Consider the following 13,969-nt stretch of genomic DNA (forward strand, 5'->3'; position numbering starts at 1 on the left):
CGGACTCTAGAGGATAATAAACACGTTCTAAATTATTATTGTTGGAAATAGGTTTGAATCTTAAATAAATACATCACTCATATAAATAACAAAACACTATTTTAATAAACTTATTTACTACACACATATATTTTTAGCTAATTCTATTAGTTTTTTGTTGCCACTTCAAAGAAATAAAACTAACTGTAATTATTAGTGCCCAAAAACATTTAGTAAATAAAATCAAATGAAAGTATGTAGGGTTTCCCTTATTTTGCATAACAAATTTATTTTAAGTTTGATACCTTTCCTGAACTCCTCAACTTCCCCTTGCATTTTCTCGCCAGGATGTAAATTTAATGTTAAGTGAAGTGAGTTTTTAAACGGGTGAATCTCTGAGATTATTCAGAGCGTGTTTTCGCTAGCCAGCGCACGTTTCGTTGCTATCTCGCTGTTATGCTAGTAAGCCTCTTGGCCATTTTGGATTATCGTCACGCCTGTTAGGTTTTTGTTGAGTGAACCTGTTAGGCGTAACTTTACGTGCTAATCCAGCACTATTTTATTTTAGATTTTTGACTTAAATTATATTCTACTTTTGAGCTCCACCTCAAGTTGAAGGTGCCATTGCAAAGCACAAAGATCGTGCCTTTCTATTAATTATTTGAATTAAATAAAGGGTTATTTTCATCCTTCTTCTGCGATGGTAATTTATTGAGGCTTGTGTGAGAATTCGCCAGGTTCATTGTAGGATCTAATTTACTTTATGTGGAATAGCAGAGACAGATCTTACAAGTACTTCTAAAATACAAACTACATGTCAACTGAAATCCAACAATGGGAGCACGGAACCCTTCGAAGCTCGAGGATCTCAGGTCCGCCAGCCTCTTAACTCGCCTCTGCCAGCTCAAGAGCTTTCTTTTTACGTTACGGAGGATTTAAATTGCGCTGCTATGTGATTATAACATCTGTGAAAATTTTCTTAATATGCTTCTTAATCACTTATTGCTGGCACTCTGGGACATACTATTTTCAATGGCAGTCGGATCTCCGAATCTGAGTACCCCGGTAATGCAAGTCGGCGCTAAATCCCCGAACGCGCAGGGAGGTCACGTGATCGTCACTTCATGCGTAAGCCGACGTCACAACGAAGCTCCGCCCAGCATCAACAACAACTTCGGTCGATGTAAACATGGTTTGCAACTTTAATTCGGAAATCTGAAACAAGTCTTTGTAGATATCTGTGAATATGTATGTTTGAACGATTTCGAGCATTATACAACTGCATGGCTTGGTTATGTTTCTCCGCATAAGAAAGCGAAAGACTAAATAGTGATAATTTTGTAGATTATAGAAATATAGAAAATGTAGTGCACTTAAAAATTCTTCAGTAAGATATTCTAGTATCAGATATTTTTTATCTTATTTTTACATGATACGATTGCTTTTTCAAGGTCACTGATTAAGCCAAACTTAGTCTATAAATTTTTTTTCAAAGAATATTCAGAATAAAACTAGGATTATGGTAACCTCATAGTAAGAGTAATAATTTAATTCACAATGGAGCTGTGTTTGAATAAAAAAAATATAAATAAACAGGATTATCTGTTAATTTGTAATCAGACCTTAGAAATAGATTCTAAGTTTTTGAAAATGCCATTCAACTGCATTTCCATACATTTGCTATTTTGTTCTCGTGTCACATCATTCATCATCATAGGCAAACTTGTGAATAAAATTTAGATAGTTGTTACTAAAACATCTGTGTGTTTTATTGGATTTATGATGCTTGCATAAGGACAGATATTTGTCATGCCACCATTCGTACTTGTGGATAAATATCTGACTCTTACTCGTATATAACAGTTTATAATAATATCAACACAATTAGAAACTGAATTTCTTTGCTCTAGGCAAACTGGGATTTGTGTTTCCTCGCTTTCAAAATCAATTTAATTTTATCCAAAATCTAGGCTCTTATTTTTTTTAGCTAATTTTAAATAGTTTCCTTGCCAATTCAATAAAGTTAAAAAAAAGTAGACAGTTTCTATTCTCTGACTTCGCAAATCCAACAGATACATAAATCGGAAATTACAGAAAAAAATGACAGTTTTTTATTGCAAACTGAAATTAGGTGCATTTGAGCAAAAAAAAAAAAAAAAAAATTATTATATTATACAATTAAAATATAAAATGAGCAAAATTTCAGGCACACATATTGTAAAACTATTTGCATCATTATAATATTTTTCAAACAAGAAACTCGCATGTGTTAAAAAAATCATGCACAATGTTCCTATTAAAAATGTTATGCTCATTTTTTTCACTTATAACGGTGCGCGCCTCTAACTTGCACGCAACCAAGAGGTGACTGTGAAAGCTTGTAAAAACCACAGAGTCTTATAAACGGTTTAAGTCCCTTTTTATTCAACGTAATAAATTACAATGGCGTCCTCTTGACGCTTACAGACTGTGCCCACTAGGCAGTCAAATAAAAATAATAACCTGAAAAAGAAAGTAAAGACAAGATTCTAACTACGAGGCTCTCTAAAATAACTAACTCACCGCGTTTTACAAATACCGCAGCTAATTCAGCAGACTTGAAGCTCACTGGAACAATTGCAACTACTTCCCGCCAAGCACATAGGCCGCAACGCGGGGTTCTTCAATTTTCGATAACTACCTCCGCGCTCGCTAAGTAAGAATCACTCACTCTCCGAACTCGTTTCCTTCTATTTAAATCATACTACTTCCGCTGATAATTTGAATGCTTGCGCGTTCTACTCAAATTTACATATTCTGGCATTGGCAGTTCCAGGGGAAAGTAAGGCTTGACAGGAAAGATAGTTTAAACTTAAAATAAATGTTAGTTAAAATAAATATAAACCCTACATTTGCCGCTGCCAGAATTTGGAAAACTTGGAAGCAGGTCCTACAAACGACCTGTTGTAAGTTTATCTAATTCTGAACTAACTGGCGAAAGCCTCGTTTACACAAAAAACAATCTTATGTAACAATTATATATTAAAATTCTGTTATTCGTTACAAAGCTTTCTTCTTACAGCAACTTTTCCTGAACTTCATCAATCAATCTTGGTCTTTCCTTCCAGCATCTGGAAGGAATAAGTATCAGTATCTTTCTACATACATTATAATTTACACTTTCTTGACACAATAAATTTTTGTTTTTAACGTTTCGTTTTTCTTAGTTATTGCTTACTTCACATTCATTCAATTTTTCAAGCATTAATTTAACTTTACCCTGGCTCTCCACCATGTGTGGTGTCAAACGGGAATATTCGTGTTTTAGTCTTACAACACTTCCCCTAACCACCATGATTTGTTAGAATTCAACAACCAAATAGACACACCTTACTCGACATTCTACAACTCAATGAGCTACTTTAATATTCTTAAAAATTCAAATGTAGGTGGAGAACCCTACAAAACACATTCATTCTAACTTCCCCCTCATTCATCTTTAAACATGCAGGCTTTCGCTCTAAAGCATGACTTTACAGTTTAATACTTAAATTTTGACTTCATTGCTTTTAAGCATTCACTTTTAGCATCTACAATTTTATGCTTCTAGACTAAATTCCACTTTTACATAACCTTCAAGTATTTACATACATTTACCATAAAATGAATAAGAGAAAATAAATTTTTACTTTACTCATTCTTCGCCAAGCTGGCGGCACTGAAAGTAAAATTCTTATTAATACAAGAATACGAAGTTATTTTTATCTCCGGCCAAATTTTGGCTTTAACATAACAGAATTAGTCTTTCGACCAACAGAAAATGCTTGTTTTTAGCTTTTACACTTAAAGAAAATAATACTTTTGCCTTAGCTAAATAAAGTAAAACAAAACTAAGTCTCAACCGAGACATATTGACTTTCGTCAAAACATAGAACTTCGTACTTATGCATAACAATCCGGAACAAAAGAGAAAAAAAAAATTTATAGAAGGTTTTAACTTATCTTTGAGTTTTCGATGCTTGAAACTCCGTCATTCGTTTTTGGCAGAATTGGTCCCAAGTTAGAGGTTTCATGGATGTCAATCTTCTCCTTATTGATCTCCGAGTGTCGTCCCCGTTGCTTTTTCTTTTGCGTCCTCTACATGCTGGCCTCTTGACGGAGTAATCGTCTGGTTGTTGGCCTTTGCGTTTCTGCCTGGGACGGCTGGTCGTGACGTCCTCCGGTCTGGAGTCCTTCTTGAATTTCTTCTGTTCGTCGTATTTTTGTGCCTCCTGTTGGCGTTTCAGTTTCCGGAACGGCGGCCTTGCTGGCACCTGGCTCTGTGGCCGTGTGCGCGTTCTCCTTGATGTGTAATTTCTCCTGCCATCTTTTGTAGGTGGTGTTTTCATCTTTACCACGGTTTCTTTACCCGGTTCATCTGTATTTTTGTTTTTCTTAAACGCCGGAGTTTGAAAATCATTTTTTCTTTTTGATACCGACGTCCGGGTTGTAGAAGTGCTAGGTCTCTCTTCAGTTCTCCGTTTCTTGGGTGGTGGAATAGTTGTTGCAGTCTCTGGCCCTTCTATTTCGTTTAGACTTGAGTCCTGCAAGAAACTTTTAAGGATTTCAAAATCATTTGGATTATAGTATTTTTTCACCTGGTCGGGACTTGCTTTACAGATTTCCCCTCTCTCGTTTTTAAGATATAAGACTACTCCTTTGATTTCCTGAATTACATAGGGGCCTTCAAACTTTGGAGCTAGCTTTGCCATAAAATTGTCTGGGGCACTTGATAAAGAAAATTTCCGTTTCAATACTTTATCCCCAACTTTAAAATCTGCTTCACGGCGTTTTCTATCATAATATAACTTCTGTCTATTTCTTGCCGTATCCGAAGTTTTAAGCGCCTGGTCAATCAACTTTTGCACGTCTTGTTGTCTAAATTCCTTCTCTCTTTGTTGCACAAAGAATAATTTATCTAAAGGCGTAATTAACTTTCTGCCTAAAAATAATTCTGCTGGAGTTTTTCCCATAGTATCATGATGTGCCGTTCTTAAAGCATAAGCTAATTAATTTATGTAGCCATCCCAGCGCTTGTGATGTGTGCTAACGTAACTGCGAATTATTTTTACAAAGTTTTTATTAACTCTTTCTGCTATGTTAGCCTGTGGTCTATACGGAACCATTTTCATATGGCGTATATCAAGTCCATTGCATATGTTTTCAAATATTTGACTAATGAATTGTTTTCCGTTATCGCTAATGACTTTTATCGGTGCACCGTATTTTAAAATGTATCTGTGTAAGAATGCATCTGCGACTGTTTTGGCTGACGCGCGTTTAAGTGGAACAATTTCTATCCATTTTGAAAAATGATCTACTATTACTAAAAGAAAACGATTTTTATTTAACTCGCTCTGGGGGAAGCGACCAAGGAGATCTATGCCTAAAATTTCATTCGGAAATGTAGCGCGAATGCTATTTAAGTACCCGGCCGGGCTGTAATTAATATCATTTATTAACTGACATTGATTGCAGGACCTGACATACGCCGTTACTATTTTGTATAATTGCGGGAAATATACCGCCTCGCGTACCCTTTTTATAGTCTTTCTGACCCCGAGGTGGCCCGCTGTTTTTTTTTTCGTGCAACTCCTTCAAAATGCTTAATCGAAGCGAGGCTGGGATGACTGGCTTATACTCAAGATTTTCGTTTGTTGTTTTCGTATAGAATAATAAATTATCTATTATTTCATAGTTTTTTGCTCTATTTCTTATCGCATCGATATCTGTGTGCTCAAAGCTTTCGGGGTCTTTCAAATAAGCATAGATATTTCCAAATTCAGGATCAGCCTTCAGTTCAGTAATAACCGTATCTCTAGAATCTAAAATTTTTGAAGTCAACACAGCGCATTTAAGTTCATTACCTTCATCGTCCAGTTTTATACGAGAAAGTGCGTCAGCTACATTGTTTTCCTTACCCGGTTTATATTTTATTGTGATATTATATTCTTGGAGTTTTAAAGCCCATCTTATTAACCTGGGCGTTAGGTTTTTTCCCGAGTAAAGTCTACCAACAGCCGCATGATCCGAAAAGACTGTTACTGGCGATTTGCCGAAATAAACTCGAAATTTGTGTACAACCATTAATACGGCTAATGTTTCTCTTTCTGTAGCTGTATAATTCCTTTGTGTTTGATTCAATGTTTTACTAAAAAATGCCAGCGGATGGTTATTTTGCATAAGAACCGCGCCCACCGCATAGTCTGATGCATCTGCCGCAATTTCCAGGTTTTCGTCCCCCTCAGGGAATTTTAAAACAGGGGCATAAGCGCTTCTTTTAATCTTTCAAAAGCTGTGTTAGCTTCAGCTGTCCACTTAAATTTACTCTTTTTTCTTTTGATTACTAAGAGTGGTTCAACAATATTAGCGAAATCTTTTATGAAAGATCGATAGTAAGAACATAATCCAAGGAAAGACGAAAGTTTCTTGGCGGTGTTGGGCGGTGGGAAATTCTTAATAGCTTTTATTTTTTAATCTTGCGTTTCTATACCCTTTTGCGAAATTTTATAACCGAGATATTTAAGTTCTTTAGTTGCGAACTTGCATTTTGAGGCGTTAATTGTAAGACCGGCCTCTTTTAATAATTTAAAAACTTGTTCGAGGTCATTAATGTGTTGTTCCAACGTACTACTCGTTATAATTATATCATCTAGATAAATTAAAGTTGATTTTCCTAGGACAGGCTTTAGAACAATGTCCATAGCTCTCTGGAATGTTGATGGGGCCCCACACAACCCAAAAGGCATGCGTAAAAATGCATAAGTGCCCGATTTTGTTATAAACGCGGTTTTATGTATATCTTCGGGTCTCATAGCTATTTGATAGTAGCCAGACGTTAAGTCCAAAGTAGACATATAGCTTGTCGATTTGATCTGTCTAATGATCTCGTCTATAACCGGCAAAGGGTAAACTGGAAATTTAGTTATGCTATTTAGTTTTCTATAATCGATAGCAAACCTCCAATCCCTTTTATCCGAAGCAGGAAACTCGTTCTTTTTCCTACATAGTACGACTGGACTCGCGTACTCACTATTTATGGGCGTTATTATTTTATTCTTTAACATCTCCTGAATATGTTCTTCGATGATTAAGTCTTTTTGTTTATCATAGCGATACGGTTTAGTCCTACAAGGTTTTTCGGCATTTAATTGAATCTTGTGAGTCACGATCTGACAGTTTCCCGGTTTTTCTGAAAACAAATGAGAAAAATTACTCACCACTTGCTCTATTGCTTTACTTTCCTGGTCATTCAAATGGCTAAGGTCCAATTCAGGTGTCTCCACAGGTTCCACCACCCTCTGGTCCATCTCCAGCACTACGGAACTATCTTGAAAATTTAATTTGGCCCTCGCAGCCCTTAAAAAGTCCATACCTAAAATAAGAGAGTGTTGGAGGTGTTTCACCACAAAAATTAATACTTTGAGATTTTCCTCTTTTATCTGTAAGTTTAATGATACTTTCCCGATGCAGTGACATGTTTTTCCTTGCGCCGCTATAATTTCCGTATTTCTAGTTTTAAATAGTCGTATCCTATAAAAATTCTTTTTGAAGAACTTTTTACTCATGAAATTTCCTTCTGCTCCTGTATCGATGAGGGCTTCTACTGGTACATCGCCAACCAGGACTTGTATAATTGGTAGCTGTGAGTTTTTTACGATGACTGTATTTAAATGTCTATTTGAGGGTTTTTTTTAAACTTCCGGGGTCTGGACCCTCCCTTTCACAGGCCCCTCTAGTCGTTTAAAGCTTTCCTTTCAATCTGTGTCTTCTGGGTACGCGGATGCTTATTTTCAAATTTTCTTTTTGGGCCTTGACCTTCGAGTTTCGATGCGTTAGCTTGATAGTTCTTTCCCCCATATGAGCGATTTCCATTTCTGGTTTCCTCCTTCCTTCGGGTATGTTGGGAATATGTTTCTCCTCTCGCTTTTTTCGCTATTCTGCGATTTTGAAACTTCACCGCCAATTCGAAAAGTTCCTGCAATGTGTTTGGGTTTCTAATTTCAAAGTAGTCTTGGACAGCGGGTAACAATCTTGGTAATATTATTTCAATTATCTCCGCATCGGGTTTTTTCCCATACAACATATCCGTTAGCTTGATTTTTCGTAAAATAAAGTCCGTCAATTGTGCTGTATCCCGTTGATAGAAACTATATAGCTCGGCTTCCAGCCGTGCGCGATCTTTCACTATGGGGAAGGCCTTTACTAACGATTTTTTGAAATTTTCAAATGTATACGTCGGGCTTCCAAATTCACCTAGAAGAAATTTGCCTATATTTTTCCACCATAGCGCGGCCTGTCCTCTTAGTGCTGATGTGGCAATAGCAACTTTTTGTCTTTCAGGCACAGGATAGAGCTGAAAGTGGTTTTCTATACCTTCTAAAAATACGGACACCGAATTTTTTCCGTCGAAATAGACGTTTGGCTTGATTGATGCTCTCAAAGTCTGGACCAGGTATCCAAATCCTTCTAACTGCGTTGTCATTTCTTGGTGTTGTCCAGCGGCTTCCATCCAGTTTTCGGCCATTTCAGTTCGATAAGTGTTCGGGCGCCAATATAACGTTGCGCGCCTCTAACTTGCACGCAACCAAGAGGTGACTGTGAAAGCTTGTAAAAACCACAGAGTCTTATAAAGGGTTTAAGTCCCTTTTTATTCAACGTAATAAATTTCAATGGCGTCCTCTTGACGCTTACAGACTGTGCCCACTAGGCAGTCAAATAAAAATAATAACCTGAAAAAGAAAGTAAAGACAAGATTCTAACTACGAGGCTCTCTAAAATAACTAACTCACCGCGTTTTACAAATACCGCAGCTAATTCAGCAGACTTGAAGCTCACTGGAACAATTGCAGCTACTTCCCGCCAAGCACATAGGCCGCAACGCGGGGTTCTTCAATTTTCGATAACTACCTCCGCGCTCGCTAAGTAAGAATCACTCACTCTCCGAACTCGTTTCCTTCTATTTAAATCATACTACTTCCGCTGATAATTTGAATGCTTGCGCGTTCTACTCAAATTTACATATTCTGGCATTGGCAGTTCCAGGGGAAAGTAAGGCTTGACAGGAAAGATAGTTTAAACTTAAAATAAATGTTAGTTAAAATAAATATAAACCCTACACTCTAATAAGTATTTTTTCAAAATGTTTGTTTACTTTTATCATGCATCTTAATAATACAAGTGAAAATGAAAAAAATTAATAAATATCAGATTTTACACTTTTGTTCTGCAGTGTTGGCTCTGTTATAATTTTATGGAACACCGCAATTTCTGAATATTAAAAAAAATGGAATATCCATTGTATAGGCTGCATCTTTATGTTAGACATATTAAATGCATATTCTGCCAAATTGGGAAATAATAGGTAGCAGTGCCAGGAATGCGTTTTTTTTCTACATATACGTAGAAAACCATTCAACTTACTTTCTGTGTTTTCAGCATTTATCTCTACCACCTGTATTTCTGTCATTGAACTTGATTTAGTATTAAACTATTATTTTAATTCTCAGGTATGTATAGATGGAATTAGTTTGATTAGTTAAAAAATATTATTAGGAAGATGCTTGCGTGCAATGGTATATTGCTATAGATATATAAGTATGCAGGAAAAGACTTCTTTTAAAGGACATAAATTATATCTTAATAGACAAATCAACATAATCAACAAACCAATCAATAATATAATTTGCTATTTCAGAATTTTCAGCAACAATACATTTCTTTTTCTTTTTAATTTTTCAAAGCTACAAAACAGAAAATAAATCCATGACTGTTTCAAAATTTAAATACTCAAAGAAAGTGGGGAGAACAAAATATGATTTTAATAATGAATATTTATAACGAATAATGTTTAGCATTTATAAGAACTGTTCAAATAAACTATCACTAAAGCAACACATGCATCACAACCACAATGGTGTAACTGGTATATACTCTGAAAGATGGCCGACATGTACTTCTACAGCAATGGTGCTAATTTGGTGCCAAGGTCGGACTAGGGATTCAAAAATTTATAGTTAACTCTCACAACTTCTGCAAAACCGTGCCTTGTGGTATATAAAAAATTTCAAATTTTGTATATGCCAGACAGGTATTATACCTCCTTTTGTGATCTAGGTCGGCTAGCCTATATCAAATAATATAACAAAACATTTTGCATCATACGGGCAATCAGTCTCTTCAAAATTTGTTGCACTATGCATGAACTATAATATGCATGAATTATCTCTGTAAATACTTCCGTTTGATAATTCATAACTTGGAAAGATTTGTTATGTACTGCTAGGTAAAATTTGCTGTATTTAATATTACTGTTACATTAGTGTTTATAGAGTATAAACATCATATTTCCCTTCAGAGTTTTCTGAAGGGAAATATGATACCTCATGTTTTAAAGAATTATTCTGTACTTTGCTATTAACGCAATGTACAGTCCATAAACAAGCTATTCTTTTTCTAAAATTACAATTTTAAGTTTTTAAATTATTGAATATCATTTGTTTGGATCATAATTATATTTACAAATTAACACTGCATTATTTAAATTATAACAAAGAACTGAACAGATATTTGACTAAGAGGAAGAATGCCTTTGTGGAATACTTTTTATCAGAAAAGTTCCTCGCTTCCATGTTACACATGGAAAAAACCACAAAAACTCTCATACAGTCAATCCATTTGCTGGGATTTGAAACTGGGTTTAACTAACAACTCTCCTCAATTTTACCAATTGCCTATTGTGAGCCATTTTCGTCGCAGGAAAATATTGTTAATACACATTAAATATGGGTCCCACCAGTCGTCGGAAAGTTATGACCACTGAACACTGGTAGTTCAAAAAAGGTTAGAACACACTCAAATGGGCTAGCTGCATGGTTGGTTTTCTCCATGTGTAACATGAATATGAGTTAGTTTCCCTTAGGAAGTTCTCCACAAAGGTATCCTGGTCATGTAGCCCTTGTGTACTTGTGCCATATTAAAATAACCTAACCTAACTTTAAATTTGAATGCAGTGTTCACAGTTATGGTAAATCACACATTTTAAGGTATTTTTTAAAAGTTTCTTGACCTATAGAGGAAATTACTCATTATCTGTAATTTTGGAAATTTACAGTAATATGTGTTATCATTTCGCATTGCTAGACATCCATACTCTGTATGGTCATTAGGCCTTTCAGTGTAATAACTCATTTGCATCATTTGGAAAGAAACATCTATTACAACGATTCATCCACTGCCATTTGTTTTCCTATATTCACCTTTTTCTATATAACACACATATACGCCTAAGTTTTTGTACTTTTGTTCTCACCATATACACAGTCATCTGTTTTCAGGTAAGGAAACATCTGAGAATATTATAAACTTGGCATTAAAATTCCAAAATCAGAAAGAAGAAAGAGGCGCATGCAGTGGCGTAGCTAGGATGGGGCAAGGGGGGACATTTGTCCCCTGGCGCAGCATCCAAGGTACGCCAAATTGATGTCATGAAATGGCAGAAGGAAATGTTTTCCATTCTTGGCACACAGAAAGGGGCGCAAAATTTTCACTTCTTCCCGGGCGATGAAAACCCTAGCTACGCCTCTGGGCGCATGATGTCTTTAAAGCAAGCCACATTACAGTCTATGCATGCAGAAGGCTAAATATGAGATTTTACCGAAAACAATCAAATGTCCACCCCTAGGCTAAAACATTAAAATTCCCTTTGGAGAGATCATATTCTGCAGTCATGATACTGAAAAACGATCTGGGAGAATGCTATACATATGACTGGGTTGAACAATAAATATTTTTTGGTGATATCATGTGTTGCCAAGTAAATGCTTTTTGGAGACATGGTGTGTTGCTTCATCAATATATTCCCATGGCTTATCGGTGGAGGTCTACCAAAAAATCAATTGGCAAAATATTAGGTACTGTTCTATTATCGAGACCGGATTGACAAATGTATGTATGAAGGCATGTATATATATATGTGTGTATGTGTATACACATACATTCGTACTTACATATATGAACACATACACACACATCCATATATACATGCATACCTTGCATATTACAGAACCTTGCATGCATGCATATCTACATTTCTGAATTAGGACCTGATACAGGAACAGTGCCAAATATTATACAGAAGTATATAAATTATGTGTTTAATAGACAATACAGTGGCTATTAAAATAACGCCCTCACTAACCAGTTAAAAATCCTTTACCTACTCCAACACAGCCTATCGCGCTCTTGCAGAGCGCTCTTGTCTGAGCAGAAAGAGGCTCAACAGAGCCTCTTTCTGCTCAGACATTAATAGATTTAGAAATTTCCTTTGAGGAGACATCAGTAAATTTTCAAGTCCTTGCTACATAATGTAGAGTTTTATGAAATTAACTAAAACATACATAATGCAGAGTAATGACTTATTTCTATATTTTAAAAAGAAATGAAAAGACATTCATAATTGGAGGGCATCAGAATCAAAACATACTGATATGGCAACGAAATGAGCTGAAATATAAACAGAACCTTAGTTTTAAAAATGTTACGATACTTCTTTAGAATTGCAGCTTTCATTTTTTAAACATCAAGTTGGCATCATAATTATTACCAAGTTCATGTCTCATGTACACTTTGTTGCTGCCCTGCTTCCTCAGTTGCTTTTAATATGGCATAAGAAGCATTCCAAGGTCTCAAAGATTTTTGCTATATTAACTCTGCAAAGTAAGATTCATGATGATAGTGAAACGTGCCTCTTCGATTTTTATTCCACCACTTAGCGGAGCTCCACAGTCTTTCTATATTTTATATATGAGCAGCTGTTGTTAGATCAAGAAAATGAAATTTATGGTCCACAGAAAAATGTCTGTAAGCTGGTATTTACCAGTTCCTGTCTTTTATATTCTCACCAGAAGTTTGAATAAATTGTCACTTCCTCTTGTAGACGGTTGACAACTTTTGGCATGAGTGTTGATGGCTCTCTATTTAGAAACTGAGCGAGAATGAATTTTTTCAGTTTTTTGGCATAACTTGTCATATATACAGTATTGTGGAAGAATCGTGCTAGTTTTGATTTTTTTGCTGTATGAACAGATGTTCAAAATTTTTTCAGGGCCACCTATTCATATATTTGGTTGGCAGATTATATGCAGATAATACATCTCTCTCGTAAAAATGTTTCAGTGAATAGTCACATTTTTGTAGTGTTTCTTTCATTTTATGCTGTTACAAACAGTATTCTGAAACCACTAAATCAGTTGTTAAAACACATACTTTTCTTTGATTTGCAAATTTTCAAGCTGCACCTCTAAATGCTTTCACTGATGTGAAATTTTATTTAATGTCCATTTTTTTCATATTTGAATGTGATGTAAATTATGTGCATTTCTTGAAAGAAAGATATAGCAAGCATCTTCCTTACTTCTCAGTAAATTAAGAATTTTAAGATAAAAATATAAATAAAATTCATTAACATGTAGAATACTGAGAGCTCTTTTTGTGATTAGAGAATTCTGAGTGATTATGAATTATTTGTATTTGCATGCAGAGGTCTAGCTAGAGTGGGGTAAGGGGGGACATCTGTGCCCGGGCGCAGAATCCAAGGGTCGCCAAATTGATGCTAAGAAATTTTTTAATGAAATGTTTCCCATTCTTGGCACACAGATAAGGGCGCAAATTCTTCAGTTGTCCCCGGGCTCTGGAAACTCTAGCTACGCCCCTGTTTACATGGTAAGAAATATGATAACATGGTTTCCTCGAAGCTCTTCTAATTAGAAACAAACTCTAAATCATCATTATTGGGGCTTCCAGATGTTTCAGAATAGTTTACATTGGCGATTTATCAAAAATCTTGACACCTTTAAAAAACAGTATTCATAATAATAAGGAAGAACCAATATCACAGCCTTACCAAAGCTTGTTTCAATTTATTTGATTATGGCACGCAAGGGCTATCAACTTAAAACGATGGATGTCTTTG

This window comes from Stegodyphus dumicola, chromosome X1, assembly GCF_044657685.1.
Source record: "Stegodyphus dumicola isolate Sdum_Otavi_A_Nest chromosome X1, ASM4465768v1".
NCBI lineage: Eukaryota > Metazoa > Arthropoda > Arachnida > Araneae > Eresidae > Stegodyphus > Stegodyphus dumicola.